This window comes from Sarcophilus harrisii, chromosome 1, assembly GCF_902635505.1.
Source record: "Sarcophilus harrisii chromosome 1, mSarHar1.11, whole genome shotgun sequence".
NCBI lineage: Eukaryota > Metazoa > Chordata > Mammalia > Dasyuromorphia > Dasyuridae > Sarcophilus > Sarcophilus harrisii.
The window spans coordinates 151,461,590-151,476,168 of NC_045426.1; positions in this window are offsets into that span (position 1 = coordinate 151,461,590).

A 14,579-nucleotide genomic window follows, 5' to 3' on the forward strand; every position below is an offset into this window, starting at 1 on the left:
TGTAGAATACTGGGCACATTGTTCCGTGGGTCCCCTTGCTGGACATCATTCCTGATACCAACTTCTGGGCTTTATTCTGGGCTTCAGAGTCATTTACTAGACATTTCAGGTTCAGTATGTTAACAACGTAAGATTTAGAACTCAGATTTTTAATCACAGCCACTGTAGTCAGTCAGAAAGAGTGGCTCAAAATTATTGTCTTTTATTTTGAACTTTGACATCAGTCTAGATGTCTTAGTCTTGTTTGGAAGAGAAATATCTTCCAGAAATCTCTGTAAGAGAAATCCAGATAACTATATATCTGAAGATTAGACATTTCCAAAATCATTTCTGGCTTAGCACAGAAATAAATTTGAGGAATAACAAAAGAAGGTAACTTGTCCTCTACCCAACTAACGCCTATATTTATCTTTATTATACATATATGTTGGCAATAGAACTATTTCTTTGTTTCACCAACAAAAAAAGAAAGAAAGAAAAAAAGGTCCCTCGAAGAAACAAAACTTTCTCAATATCTTTCTGCTTCTCCAATATTATTAATGGCAAACATTTCTCAGTGGAATGCAGGAAGGAATTGTTTCATACTGTATTCTGTAGCAAAAAAAAAGGTTGCAGTGTGTTATCATCATTTAGGGGGGATTGGGGAAGGGAGAAACTGTATCATCAGCATAGGAAAATACAATGGGCAAACTTCCTTTTCCAATGAATATCAGCATTATTTGAGTGTTGCCTAAGTCACTGAAAAGTTAAATGGTTTGTCCTAGGTCATTTAGCCAACTTGTATTAAAGGTGATATGAAACTAGCCTTTGATTTTGAGACCCATTCTCTATCCTCTAACCTACATTACCTCTTTTTATTATCATCATTATTATAATTCAATTTATATTGCTCAGATTATTTTAGGCTTGATATCTAATGATGGAACAGTAATTCCTCTCTTACATTATAGGTATTCAGAATCTCTCTCCTTTTGCTCTAATTTTTCTTTCTCAACATGATTTACACGTTTGGAAATTATTATACAAGAATAACCTATATCAGATTACTTGCTATCTTAGGGAGGGGGAAGGAAGGGAGGGAGGAAGAAAAAAATTAGAACTCAAATTCTTACAAAAATGAATGTTGAAAACTGTTTTTACATGTAATTGGAAAAATAAGATAGTACTGAAATTTAAGAGAGATAGAAACAGAGAGACAAACATAGACAGAAAGACATACACACAGAGACAGAGATAGAGAGGAGGGAGGGAGAGACAGAGAGACAGAAACAGAGACATACACACAGAAAGGGAGATAGAAAGACAGAGAAACAGACACACAGAGAAGCACAAAAAGAGAGAGAGAGCGACAGAGAGAAGGAGGGAAGGAGGAATAGAGACACACAGAGAAACAGAAGAGAGAGACTGACAGAGACAGAGAGGCAGAATGAGAGACACAGAAAGAGGGAGACAGAGAACAATAGAGAGAGACAGAGAGAAAAACAGAGAGAGAGAGAGAGAGAGAGAGAGAGAGAGAGAGAGAAACAGTCAGCAACAGAGAGAGAAACAGAGAGACAGAGATAGACAGACAGATAGAGACAAAGAGACAGAGAGTGAGAAACAGAGACAGGAAGAGAGAGAGAAAGGCTGTGAGGTGGTACAGTGCATAGTGTGCTAGACCTGAAGTCAGGAACATCTGAGTTTAAATCTAGCCTTAGACACCTACTAGCTGTGTGACTCTAGGCAAATCATTTAACACTGACTCCCTCAAAAAAATAAAAAAAAGTAAGTCAACATTATCAGGAGGACCTGGTCAGTGTTGTATTAACCCCAGTAATTTTCCATTTTCTATTAAATCTAACCAACTTTTTATTTTCCATGCTAATGAGAGTGGGTGTTGGGGAGGTGGAAGGGAGAAGGAATAATTTGAATTCTAGGCTTCTAACTTTAGGTCTATCTTCTTAGCAAAAAATATCTTATTAAATCACTAGGTAGCCCACATAAACTTGTTAATATATCTTTGGAAGAACTGAACTTTATCTATTTGAAAATTTTCACTCTTCTTGACATCAAAATATATAACTATTTTGTAGTTAAATGGAAGGATGATTTTTAAGAAAGAAATTATCAGAATTAACTTAATCATCTACCAAAAGGCAACACGAAACATCATGTAACACTTTGGCCTTCTCATCTTGCAGTGCTCAGAATAATCACAAACAAAGAGACCATCATGTAAGCAATTGCAAGCTCTATGTGTCAATGGCTATGGAAGAAAGTGAAAAAATATTGAAATTCTGTAGAGAATGGATAAGATTGTCAAAAGTTAGTCAAAATATACCTAGACTTCCTTGTCAAGCAGTAAGATATGGCAGCCAAGGGCAGTCCTAGGGTGGACTACAAGATAATTTGCAAATGATTATGGAGAAAAAAAATAATGGAAATATACAAAGAGTGTCACCCCCAAAAAGAAGTGAAAAAGAATTGAGGGGAAAATAACTCTACAGAAAAATCTAATTTAAGTCATCCTGAGATCCTTTGCAAATTAGAAGAGGACAACAAATAGATGTTAAAAAGAACAGATCTAACAATATTTCTATAATGATTTATTCTTGTCAGCATTTAGACTCTACTACCTCAGAACCCAATGTACATCTGAGGAATTGCATGGCTCTGAAGAAGATGAAATCATAAAGAGTAACTGAGTCTGAACAAAAATTGTATAAATTCATGTTAAAGTTTACACTGTATAAAGGGTCTGAGTTTTATTTTTAAAATGATTCTAAAAGAATGAAAAAGTTTACAAATAGTGGTTTTCTCAAAAAAATTAAAAGGTAAATGAAAAGACATTAGTAACTTTTCATTCTGTGAAATATGAGAATGATCTATATCACTGAGTATGTTTTTAAAGTAAGCATGAGAAGGGTAAAGGGCAATGTTTTACAGACAATTGTTAACAGTTAAGTATCATAGTTACACAATTGACTGAGAAGTGTAGGGAATATAAGATTCTGTTGTGTCTTTTGTTTATTGATTTTTTAAAGGGCATTTGACTTGGTACAATAACCTAAATGGTTTTTCTTAAACAACTTATTTCCTTTATGTGTTTTAAAATCATACAAGATTCAATGACAGATATGAACTTTATCCAGTGATCTCCTGGGTACTAACATCAAGAAAAGTGTAAAATAGAAAGACATAAATTTTTCGCCAATGTCATGGTAAATGATCTATGTAGAGCCTCAGTAGAAATAATATGTCTTCCTGATGACAAGATTCTTTAAATGTACATATTTGTAGTAGATATTATATTAATTGAATTGAGTTCCCATATACTACAAATTTTTCTCAATGACATGCTTAGTCATTTGAAAAAGATTAGATTAACCATCCACACTTGTAAAATAAAGTGGATAAATAATAATAATAATAATAATAGTATTTTTATAATTCCTTAAGGTTTGCAAAACACTTTACAAACACTTTATCTCATTTTATCTTCACAATAATCTTAGAAGGTAAGTGCTATTAATATCTTTATTTTACAGATGAGAGAACTAAGATAAACCCAGGTTAAATGATTTGCCCAATATCACACATAGTAAATGTTTGAGACCAAATTTTTCTTAGGTCTTCTTGACTTTATATACAAAGCTCTATCTACTGAGCTATTTACTTCAAAAATATAAGTTATCCAGGCTGTTGCGTTAATCCATTGGATTATATGTATGTATATATGTATAGGTATACACATATATACACATACATATGTATATATGTATTTACACATATATATGTGTATGGTGATGTCTTCTAATTCGTGTATAAACTGGATTTAAGTAAGGCAGAGCTACACAAAGTCATCAGCTTCACACTGTCTTCTACAGCCACCACTATCCAATTGCAGAACAGGTTTCATTTGACTTGTCTTAGTAAGATTCTGAAAATCACCTGATAGGATAAGATGCCAGACACTGAGGTCCTTTTTTGAACTTAACTGCCAACCATTCACTCTACTACAAAGTGTATGCTTGCCAAAAATATTATCTTATGGTGAACTCACACAGAGAAAGTGTTCACAAGGTGGTCAGAAAAAGCGATATAAAGATACTCTCAAGGTATTTCTTAAGAACTTTAAAATCAGTTGTATAACATGGGACACTGGCACAGGACTGCCCGGCATGGCGTGTCCCCATCAGAGAAGGGACTGTGCTCTATGAACAAAGCAGAATTGAATTAACCTAAAAGAAATGCAAGATGCACAGCATTAGAGAAGCTACCCCAAATGTTCATATGAGCTTATTTATGTCTGATCTGTGGCAGAGCACTCCGAGCTCTGATTGGTCTGATCAGCCACAGTAGGACATACTGCCACTCGACTCTAACATGGTGATGTCAACAATCCCCACTATCTGTGTGTGTGTGTGTGTGTGTGTGTGTATGTGTGTGTGCAAAGAGGTCTAGAAATGGCTTCAGAAACACAGGAATGCTAATACACCATTGGTGGAACAGTATATTGGTCCAACCATTCTAGAAAACAATTTGTAATTAAACAAGAAAAATCATTAAACTTTCCTACCCATTAATCCAAATAATGCACATGTATCCCAAGAAAGTCACATGCAGAAAAAAACCCATGAAAACTATTTCTAGTGGCCTTTATGTAGTAGCCAAAAATGGGAAACACATGACATTGCTTGGGGAATAGTTGAACAAATTTTGACACGTTAATACAGTGGAATTTTTTGTGTGAAAGAAATAACAATATGAGGAATTTTGAAAAATACAGAATGACTTATAGGAACAAATTAACCAAAAAAAGCAAGACTAGATAAATACTATACACATAAGGACAATAATAATATAAGTGGAAACAACACTAAAAAGCAGCTAAATTAATTACAAAATTGAGTACACTTCTACCTTTTTAATACGGAGATGGCAGGCAACAAAATGTGATAAAAATACTTTCAGATTTAATGCAGCATCAATTGGTTTAAAATTTTTTTTTCTTACAGAAGATTTTCAACTTTTGAGACTGACAAAGTAAAAGGAGAAAGAATAGGAAAAAATAGAGGGAAAATAGGATGGAGGAAAACACACAGTGGATTATCATTACTGTGAAAATAATTTTTATATCATGTTTCTCTGATAAAGATCTTAAATATATGGAAAACTGTTAATATATTGATTAATTTTGCTGAAATTGTTTCTTTTTTTTATAAGGGATTTATTATTGGGTAAGTGTGTCTCTGTAAAAGGAAAAGATAGTGATTAAAAAAAATTTAAGAACCAAAGGCATCAATAAAATTTAAAAGAGAAAAATCATTGAATGGGAGTTGGAGATTAGGCTGAATTGCATTTGGGAAATTACAGAGCACTTTTAATTATTCCAAGCTACTCCCTGATGCAAAAATCCATTTTTTAAAATGCTGATCTTCTCCCAGTAATTCCATGTGGTTGCAAATAATGGAATACTAGGAACTCAGAGAAATAAAACTTGCCAGTTACTCAAAAGCAACAGAAATAGATTTCAGTATAAGTGACTGTAGAATTTTACCAATATGTCATGAGAAGATGGTGAGTAATAAAAATGGGCCAGCCTAAGCATGGTACTGATCTTTACAAATATGAGAAGAACTAAGGGAGGGCTTTCCAACACAGTGGGTAGAAGCTTCATGATGATTTACAGAAAGATATGGACAAGATGAGACCATGTATGTAATCTGCCTATGTAGTCTCTATGGCTGGAAAACATCCACACCAATGATGCTGGTAATCTCATTGCAATATGAGAGTTTATGAATTTGCTAACCAGTAGAGCAACTTGCCTCTGCAAAACTATCATCTCGCTGTGTCACTGGCTGCTAAGTGTCATTCAAACAGTCTTGAATCAATTAGTAATTGTATTGAATGTAATGTACTGAATTAATTAATGATATAATTAAATTCATCTAGCCCACACACATATGGATTTTTGATCCTGGGTCCCATTATTTTTCTTCAAGTTTTATTGAAACTTTGTTTTTACATACAGTAATTTCCAGATTTATTCTCACCACTACCACCCAGTAAGCTTTTGCTTGTAAAAAAGAAAAAGTTAAGCAAAATCTAGTAACACAAGAACTGTATCTGTAAGCATCTACAACATTTTAGGTCCATAACTCTCCAGTTCTTGAAGGAAAATAGGAAATTGCATTCTTCCTTCTCTAGGGCACGATCGACCATTGCAGTTGGCAGCATTGTTTCATTTTAGAATTCATTTGTTTACCTTTTCATAGTCATTGTATATATTGTTCCTGGTCATGCTTAAATCCTCTTGTATCAGTTCCCTCAAGTTTTCCCATGAGTCTCTGCATTCCGCATATTTGTTGTTTCCTTTGGTATTATAACATTCCATTTCATTACATTCATTTACTATAATTTGTTTGGTTATTCCAAGGGAACTCCTATGGAAAAATCTGGATATTTCTGGCATAAAAGTAATTCCAAGGTAATAAAAAAGAAATTTTATCCAACACTGAAATCTCTTTCTTCACCTAAAGCTTTACCTAACCTGACAGTAAAGGGCAGGATAAACACAACTCAATTAGGCAGCAAGCCTTTATGAAATACCTACTATATGTCAGAAACTGTGCTAAGGGTTGGGGATACAAAAAGAAGCAAAAGCAATCCTTTTCTTTAAGGACTTCACAGTGTAGCAGGGAGATAAAAGTTTAAAAAAAGTACAGACAATCTATGTACAGGATAGATAAGGAATCATTCAAAGAATTAAGAGAGATTGAGAACAGTATCTTGTGGAAGAAGACATTTTAGTTGGAATTTAAAGGAATCCAGGGAAGCTAAAAGGCTTCTAGAGATGCATAATGGAGCAACAAATGGGAATATTGAACTTGGGGTTGGGAAGTCCTGAGTTTAATCCAGTCTTAGACACTTAATTAACTATGTGATTTTGGACCAAATGTGTCATTTAATCTTTATTTGCATCGGTTTCTTCAACTATAAAATGGGAATAATAATAGCAATAACCACCCAGGGCTGTTGTGAGGATCAAATGACATCATATTTAGAAAGTGCCTAACACAATGCCTGACACATAGTGGATGCTATGTAAATGCTAATCAACAAGCATTTATTAAGCACTTACTATATATGCCGGGTATATGCCAAATGTTTGCACAAAAATAAAGATAGTTCTTGCCCTCAAGGAGCTTACATGATAATGGAAGAAAATAGCACATAGAAGAAACTTAAAGTTGGGGCTAGTAGAGGAAGTTTGCAGTGCAAAATAAAAATGAGAATGAGACATGACTGATCTTGATGCATTTCTTAAATGGGGGTTCTGGAAAAAATCAATCACTGTCATCTTTTCTCCTACCGACCCACTGAGGGGAGTGCTCTTGGGAAATAGTAGAAGCCAAAGGTGTGTAGAGGCAAGGATGAAGAAAGGCAGAATGGTACACTGGAAAGGGCATGGGATCTGGAAGCCAAGGACTTGGGTTCAAATCCAAAATTTACCATTTCCTGCCTGTGTGACCATGAGTATCTTATTTTAACTTCTCTGGGTCTCAGTTTATTTATAAAACACAGGGGTTGGTCTCTTCACTAGTTCCATGAATGTTTAAGAGGAAATAATCTTTATCCTCAATCTTTATTGATGCTATTATGTTAATTACAAAAACCAAAAAAGCAAAACCCACAACAGATGGAGCCTTGAGAAGATGAGATCTCACACAATGCCATTTCAAAAGATAAGTAAAGAAGGACTCAAAATGTGCTTTGAGAGAATCTGAAGAAGCTTAGAATTCCTTCCAACTCAGAGAACTTCAAGTTGGAAACTGTCTTTTGAGGCAATTCATTCTTTTTTTTTTTTTTTTGGAATAACTCAAATTTTACATCATATCTGGCTAAAATCTATATCTACAATTTCTACCCATCATTGCTTGTTTTTTTCCTTTTGGACCAAAAGGCATTCTTCTTAATCCCTCTCTCACGACAAATCTTCACATACTTGAAGACAACTAGCATGTCCTCCTCCCTTAATCTTCTTAGCTCCAGGTCATCTTCAACTGTATTCTCATACAACATGATTTCTAGGTTTCTCACTGTTTCTGTACACGTTCCCATCTGACAGCATTCCCCTAAAAGGTGGTGGTCAGAAATCTTTCTCAACCCTTTTTAATGTGAATTCTATTAATTTGGAATTAGTCTTTATTCATTCTGAGCTAGGCTGAAATTTATTTTTGTGTTGTCCACAAAGTAAGAATTTGCTTAGCATATTTTAGGTGAGACAAAAAAAAAAAAAAAAACAAAAAACGGATTACTTTCAATCTAGAAACACAAATTGGGGGTATACATAAGGACCTATAAAATTATGAAGGGTATGTAGATAAAACAAACACTGACTTTTCCACTGAGGCTAAGAATACGCTAACTAAGAACATGCCTGGAAACTTGAAAGAGGTATAGTTCTAGAATAAATAAAAGGATTCTATATAATGCACTTGCAGTGAATGTCTGGAAAAATACGTGAGTTCATGATGTAGTGGAAAAAACACTGGGTTAGGATAAGAAGAACTCTTGAATTCTTATAGTCCCTTTTATCTGGTTCCTTCTCTACCTCTCAATAAATCCATTATCTTAGATAAGTCGTGCAATCTTTCACAGTCTCAGTGCCTTCATGTGTAAAATGTGGGGTCCAGGTTAATTCATCTCTAAATTCCTTTCCTGATCTGATGTTGTATGAGTTGGAATTAGGCATTGAGCCTCCACCATATGCTTAGGTTCTTCACCAAAACTAGCCCTGCTCACTTTCTGAATTCTCTTCTCTCAACTTTCTGCAAAATCCTTAGCCTATTTTATTCATAGTCCTGCTTTTAAAAAAAAGCCAACCCAAAAACAAAACTCTCCCCTAAACCCTGCAGATACTTCAAACTTTCCATGTTTTTCATTTATAAATATCAACTGCATGATATCTTATTCCTACATTTTTCCCCTCCTGAAATGAGTGATACAACCTCCCTTTGTTATGCTGGCCAAGGGTTTCTGAATGCCATGTGTTGACGTGCTTTCTCTCTCCCCCTTTGGTTAAAAAATGAGCCCTACCCCAAATCCAAGAATCTGGCTTATTTCCCGTATCTCCTATTTCAGGTCACATGTGGTGTGCAGTTACTGTAAATGGTATGAGGCAAGCCTGGTGGTGAGGGGGAGGTGTCAGTTCTGGTTGCCTCGAGTGCCTTCCGCTCATGATATGACACATTGTATCCTATTGCTTCACCAAAGCCACAATATTATATTGTGGACCATGAATACAACCCCTGGGACAGGAACTTGACCCATCATTTGCCAGGGTCCTTGAGGATCATTTAGGGCATGTAAGGTGATCATGGAAGACAGTTTTCAGTGAGGTTGGGGATAATGGAAAGTTTGAAAGGGTCTGAATTGAAGTGATTTGAAAAAGACCTTCTAAAAGTTAAAAGATAAAGTTGCCTAAAGTCATTTGGAATCTCAGAAATTTTAGGGCTAAAGAATTTTTGCAGCACAATCTGTTCAACCATACTCTATTCCAGAACCATAAGATTAAGCCACTGACATTTGGGTTGGGTGTCCATGTCAGGGTGTGTAAAGAATTCAAGATTTCTTGTCCATGACAGTATTTCACCTGATAGATCAGAGAGGAGGGAGATTCAAAGCTTCTTTCAGTACTCTGATTCTTTCTAGTATTTTTTCTGCCATTAAATAATTGTCACCTCGATCTCCAAGGTCATTTCTTGCTCTAACACCAGGTCAGTCTTGGGATAAAGAGCATCCAGACATGAGATCCATATATTCCTAAGGTTCTGGATACAGGGGCACCATTGTCCCTAAGGATAACAAGAGAATGAGAGCATGGTTTCCCAGACCATTCTCTGTTCTTGAAGAGAGGCCCCTCAGAAACCTCACTTCTCCAGAAAATGAGTATGCTTTTCTGGTCCTTTTTCTATGCAGGAAGAGGGATAGCTCAGTTTACAGAGAGCCTGGAGACTAAGAACTTACTGAAAAGTAGTACCTTAATGATTATCTTCTTAAACTTTTCCCACTCATCCCTTTTTCACCTGAGAAATTTTCACCTGAGAAAACCCAGGAATATAGGTTTATGAAGTAAGTATACAAATGCTGATAATAAATCAAATAGAAATTTATTTTAAAATAATTCTTTGGTATATACATAATTTTACCATTTATTAAAGACAAAAGCAAATTTGCATACTAATGAAATGGATGTGCTTATTTATTTTTACATAAAGAATTAAATCTTGGTGGAATATTAGATACCTTTTATTGTTGCCAAATTTTTCATGATCCTACACATCCTACACATGACCCTGTATGGAATCACAACCTACAGTTTAAGAAGCTTTGGTCTATTAGGAGAAAGGGGCATATGAGTGTCCTAAATCCTGAAGGGACAACAACTAGACAACTAGAAGGCAGGAAGGTAGGGGATACTCTTTTACGTATCAGGAAGAGAAGAAACACAACTCTCAGGCTGTGTCAAGATGACAAGTAAGGGATTCACTGAATCATTTATTCTCTTCTCTGTCTCTGCCCCTTCAATCCTTTTCCAACCCCTCCTTCCTAGATGAATTTCTTTAAAGAACCAGAGTCTTTGAGGCTCTGGAATGTATATCTCATTTCATATTCGAAGACAAACTTAAAGGAGCAATTTAGATGTCCATAGTCAATGATCATTATAGACTATATGCCAGGTACTATGCTCGGGAAAAAAAGAGAGCTCTAAGGAGCTCATATGTTTTTTTTTCTTTCTGAATTCAATAGCATTTTATTTTTAATTGTATATTAACATTCATTTTTGCTAGACTTTGAGTTCCAATTTTTTTCTCCCTCCCTCCCTAAGATAGCAAGCAACTTTATATAGGTTATACATGTACAATTATTTAAAACATATTTTCATATTAGTCATTTTGTAAAAGAAAAATCAGAACAAAGGGGAAAACTATGAGAAAGAAAAAGCAAACAAAAAAGAAAAAGATGAAAATAATATACTTTGATCCACATTCAGTCTCCATAGTTCTTTTTCTGGTTGCAGATGGTATTTTCCCTCCAAAGTCTATGGGAATTGTCTTGGATTAATATATTGCTGAGAAAAGTCAAGTCTATCATAGTTGATCTTCATATAATCTTGTTATTTCTATGAACAATATTCTTCTGGCTCTGCTCACTTCATTCAGAATCAGTTCATATAAATCTTTCCAGGCTTTTCTGAAATCAGCCTGCTCATAATTTCTTAGAACAATAATATTCCGTTACTTTCACATACCATAACTTAGTTATCCATTCCCCAATTGATGGGCATCCCCTCATTTCCAATTCCTTGCCACCACAAAAAAGAGCTGCAACAAACATTTTTGCACATGTGGGTACTTTTCCCTCTTTTATGATCTCTTTGGGATAAGATCCAGTAGAAACACTGCTGGATCAAAGGGTATACACAGTTTGATGGCCCTTTGGACATAGTTTCAAACTCTAGATCACATTCTCATAGAGGAAGAAACATGCAAAAATTGTTCAGACAAGATAAATAGGAAGATAATCTCAGAGATGAAACATTAGCAGTGAGATCAAATCAGAAAGAGCTGCTAAGTAGTGAGATGGTCAGAACTTTGCACTTAGAATCAGGAAGACCTGAATTCAAATCTGACCTCAAGACACTCACTAACTGTGTAAACTTTGCCTCAGTTTCTTCATCTGTAAAATGATCTGGAGAAGGAAACGACAAACCATTTCAGTATTTTTGCCAAGAAAACCCCAAAAGGGAATAAGAAGAGTCAAATATAGCTGAAACAGCTGAACAACATAATAATCAGGAACCAATTCTTGCAGAAAGTGGGATTTGAGCAATCTTGAATAAAGTAAGAGAATCCAGAGGGCAAAGAGTGAAGAGGGAAAGCATCAGAGGCATCCCGTATAAAGTCATTGAATTGGAAAAGGAAGTATCATATGAAAAAAAAAAAACTGCAAGAAGGTCACTGTCACTAAATTGTAGAATACTTGGAGGGATATAAAGTATAAGAAGACCAGAAAGGTAGATGGAGGCCAGATAGTGAAGAATTTTGAAAAAGAAAGAATTTTTTGTTTGATCCTGGAGAAACAAGGGCACCGCTGGAACTGATTGAGCCGGGGATTGGTGATGGTAGTGATGACATGGCCACACGTGTCTATGCTTTAGGAAGAACACTGGCAACTGAGTAGAGGGAGAGATTTGAATCAAGCAGAATAACCAGAAGACATGGACATAATAGTCCATATATGAGGCAAGAATGGTCACTGGGTGAGTGGAGAAAAGGAGACACATAAAAGAAGAAGTCAAGGTAGAGGCAGCTAGGTGGCCCAATGGATATGTGTGCACAGACTGGGCCTGGGGTCAGGAAAACCTGAGTTAAAAATCTAACCTCAAACACTTATTAGCTGTGTGACACTGCACAAGCCACTTGCCTTCTGTCTGCCTCAGTTTCCCCAACTGTAAAATGATGGTGATGATAATACCATTTACCTTATTGTGAGGATCAAATGAGAATGATATTTGTAAAACATTTAGCATAATGCCTGGAGAAATTATATAAATGCTTATTCCCTTGACTGTGTGCTGTAAGTACAAGAGAGAATGACACCATGGCAATTGGAAGAGAGCAGAGTTTGAGAAAGAATAAAAAATTTTGCATAGCCTCTAGGGGGACACCCACACTTAGTGGTATGACCTGGATGAAAATAGAGGAAAGGACACTGGGGAGAGATAAAATGAGTAGGAGGAGACTAAGGAGAAGCCAGGAGCATGGAAATGTAGAGGAAAGACTATTCAGTAGAAAAGGCTAAACAGCAATGTCAAAAGTTGCAAAACGAATAAGAAGGATGAGAACTGAAGAAGGCCCATTAGATTTGGCAATTAAGAGACCAAAAGGAACTTTGCATATAGCACTGTTTATTGAATTATGAGCTGGAAGTCAGATTGCAGAGAGTTTAGAAAAGAGTGAGAGAAAAAGGAGTGTAGACACTTTTCTCAAGGAAGTTGTGGTGGGAACAATGGATATAGGACAATATGTGGATTGTCAGGTAAAATGAGTTTGGTTTTTTTTTAAGGATGAAGGATGGCTATATTTGTAGGTAGCAGGGAAGCAACGAATAGATAGGGAGAAATATTTGAAGATTAGTAAGAATGGGAATGATAGAGTGTGCATTCTACTTGAGAAGATTGATTGAAATGAGATCCATAGTGCAAGTAGAAATATTTGCCTTGTCAAAAAGAGCCACCTCTTATATTTGCCTTGTCAAAAAGAGCCACCTCTTCATGTGAGACTGAGGTGAAGAAAAAATACTAAGGGAAGACATCTGGATGACGTGAGATAAGAAGCAGGAGGAGGGAAGAGAAAATTCTTAGTAAATAGTTTCAAGTTTTTTAGTAAAGTATGAGACAAGTTTCTCAGCTCAAATGGTGGGGAAAGGTAACATCAGAAGAGGCTTGAGGATGGATAAAAAGGTTTTGGAGTATCCACTGTGTTGAATGGGACAATAAATCCACTGGGGAGATGTTAAATGGATTAATGTGCTGCAATGAACTAGTTAAAATTATGTACATACTAGTATCTTTTAAAAAATGATTTCATAGATTTAAATGACCCCCTTCTCTTTTTTTGCTCTCCAGATAGAAGATCCTTCATCTTGGTAGCCTATTAAAATGGTATAAAAATATGGAAGGAGAGATTATTTCAAACTTGGGTGTGGAAGAAGTGGATCAAAAAAGGCTCCACTGAGAAAGTGGTACCTAAGAAATAGATACTGTTCTTCTCTAAATTTTCTCAATCTCCACTGTCTTTCCTGCTGTTCCAATTGCCATGATGGTATAATTGATCTTAGGAAGCATATCTACCCACTATCCCTCCTTCCAAAGGTCCTAAGGCCTGCTAATTCAGATGGAGAGAAAACTGGAGAGTCATGGAGAATGACCAGGATGCTTCAGTTAATGCCAGTCTGAAACAAGGTTTCAAAGAAGCAGCCAACTGAAATACAGTGAGGGTCAGAGTTGCCAAAGAGCTGGTTTCATAGGGTGGGAGGCTCCTCCAAGGAGAGACCTGAGTGCATTATTCATAGCTTGTCATTTGCAATGAAGGAGACAGGTTGTCCTCTGATACCTCTGAAGAAGTTCATGATTTATTGGAAGCATTGAAAGAAATATAAAAACAAATAGTAATATAATCCCCCAGGGAAGACTAGCTTTGGTCTTTTACATAATATTAGAGCCACTGCAAATAGTTTCTCCGAGATAAAAACTTTGGCAAACATTCAACATGAAATGTTTGAGAAATGAAACTATTCATTTTTCGATGTCAGGAGACTTGAGCCTTGTCCAGCATTCTAAATACAGAAAATAAAAAGAATGAAAAAACAAATCCCTAAATTTAAAGCCACAGGAAAGATGTCTATAAGTCAGCCTAACATAATACCAGCATCTCTGAAACCAATTCCCTTTTCACAGGGTACTTGGGGCCTGTATAACCTCTAGCCTCTCCCTCTCAAGCCACCATAGATCTTAGCATTTAATCAGT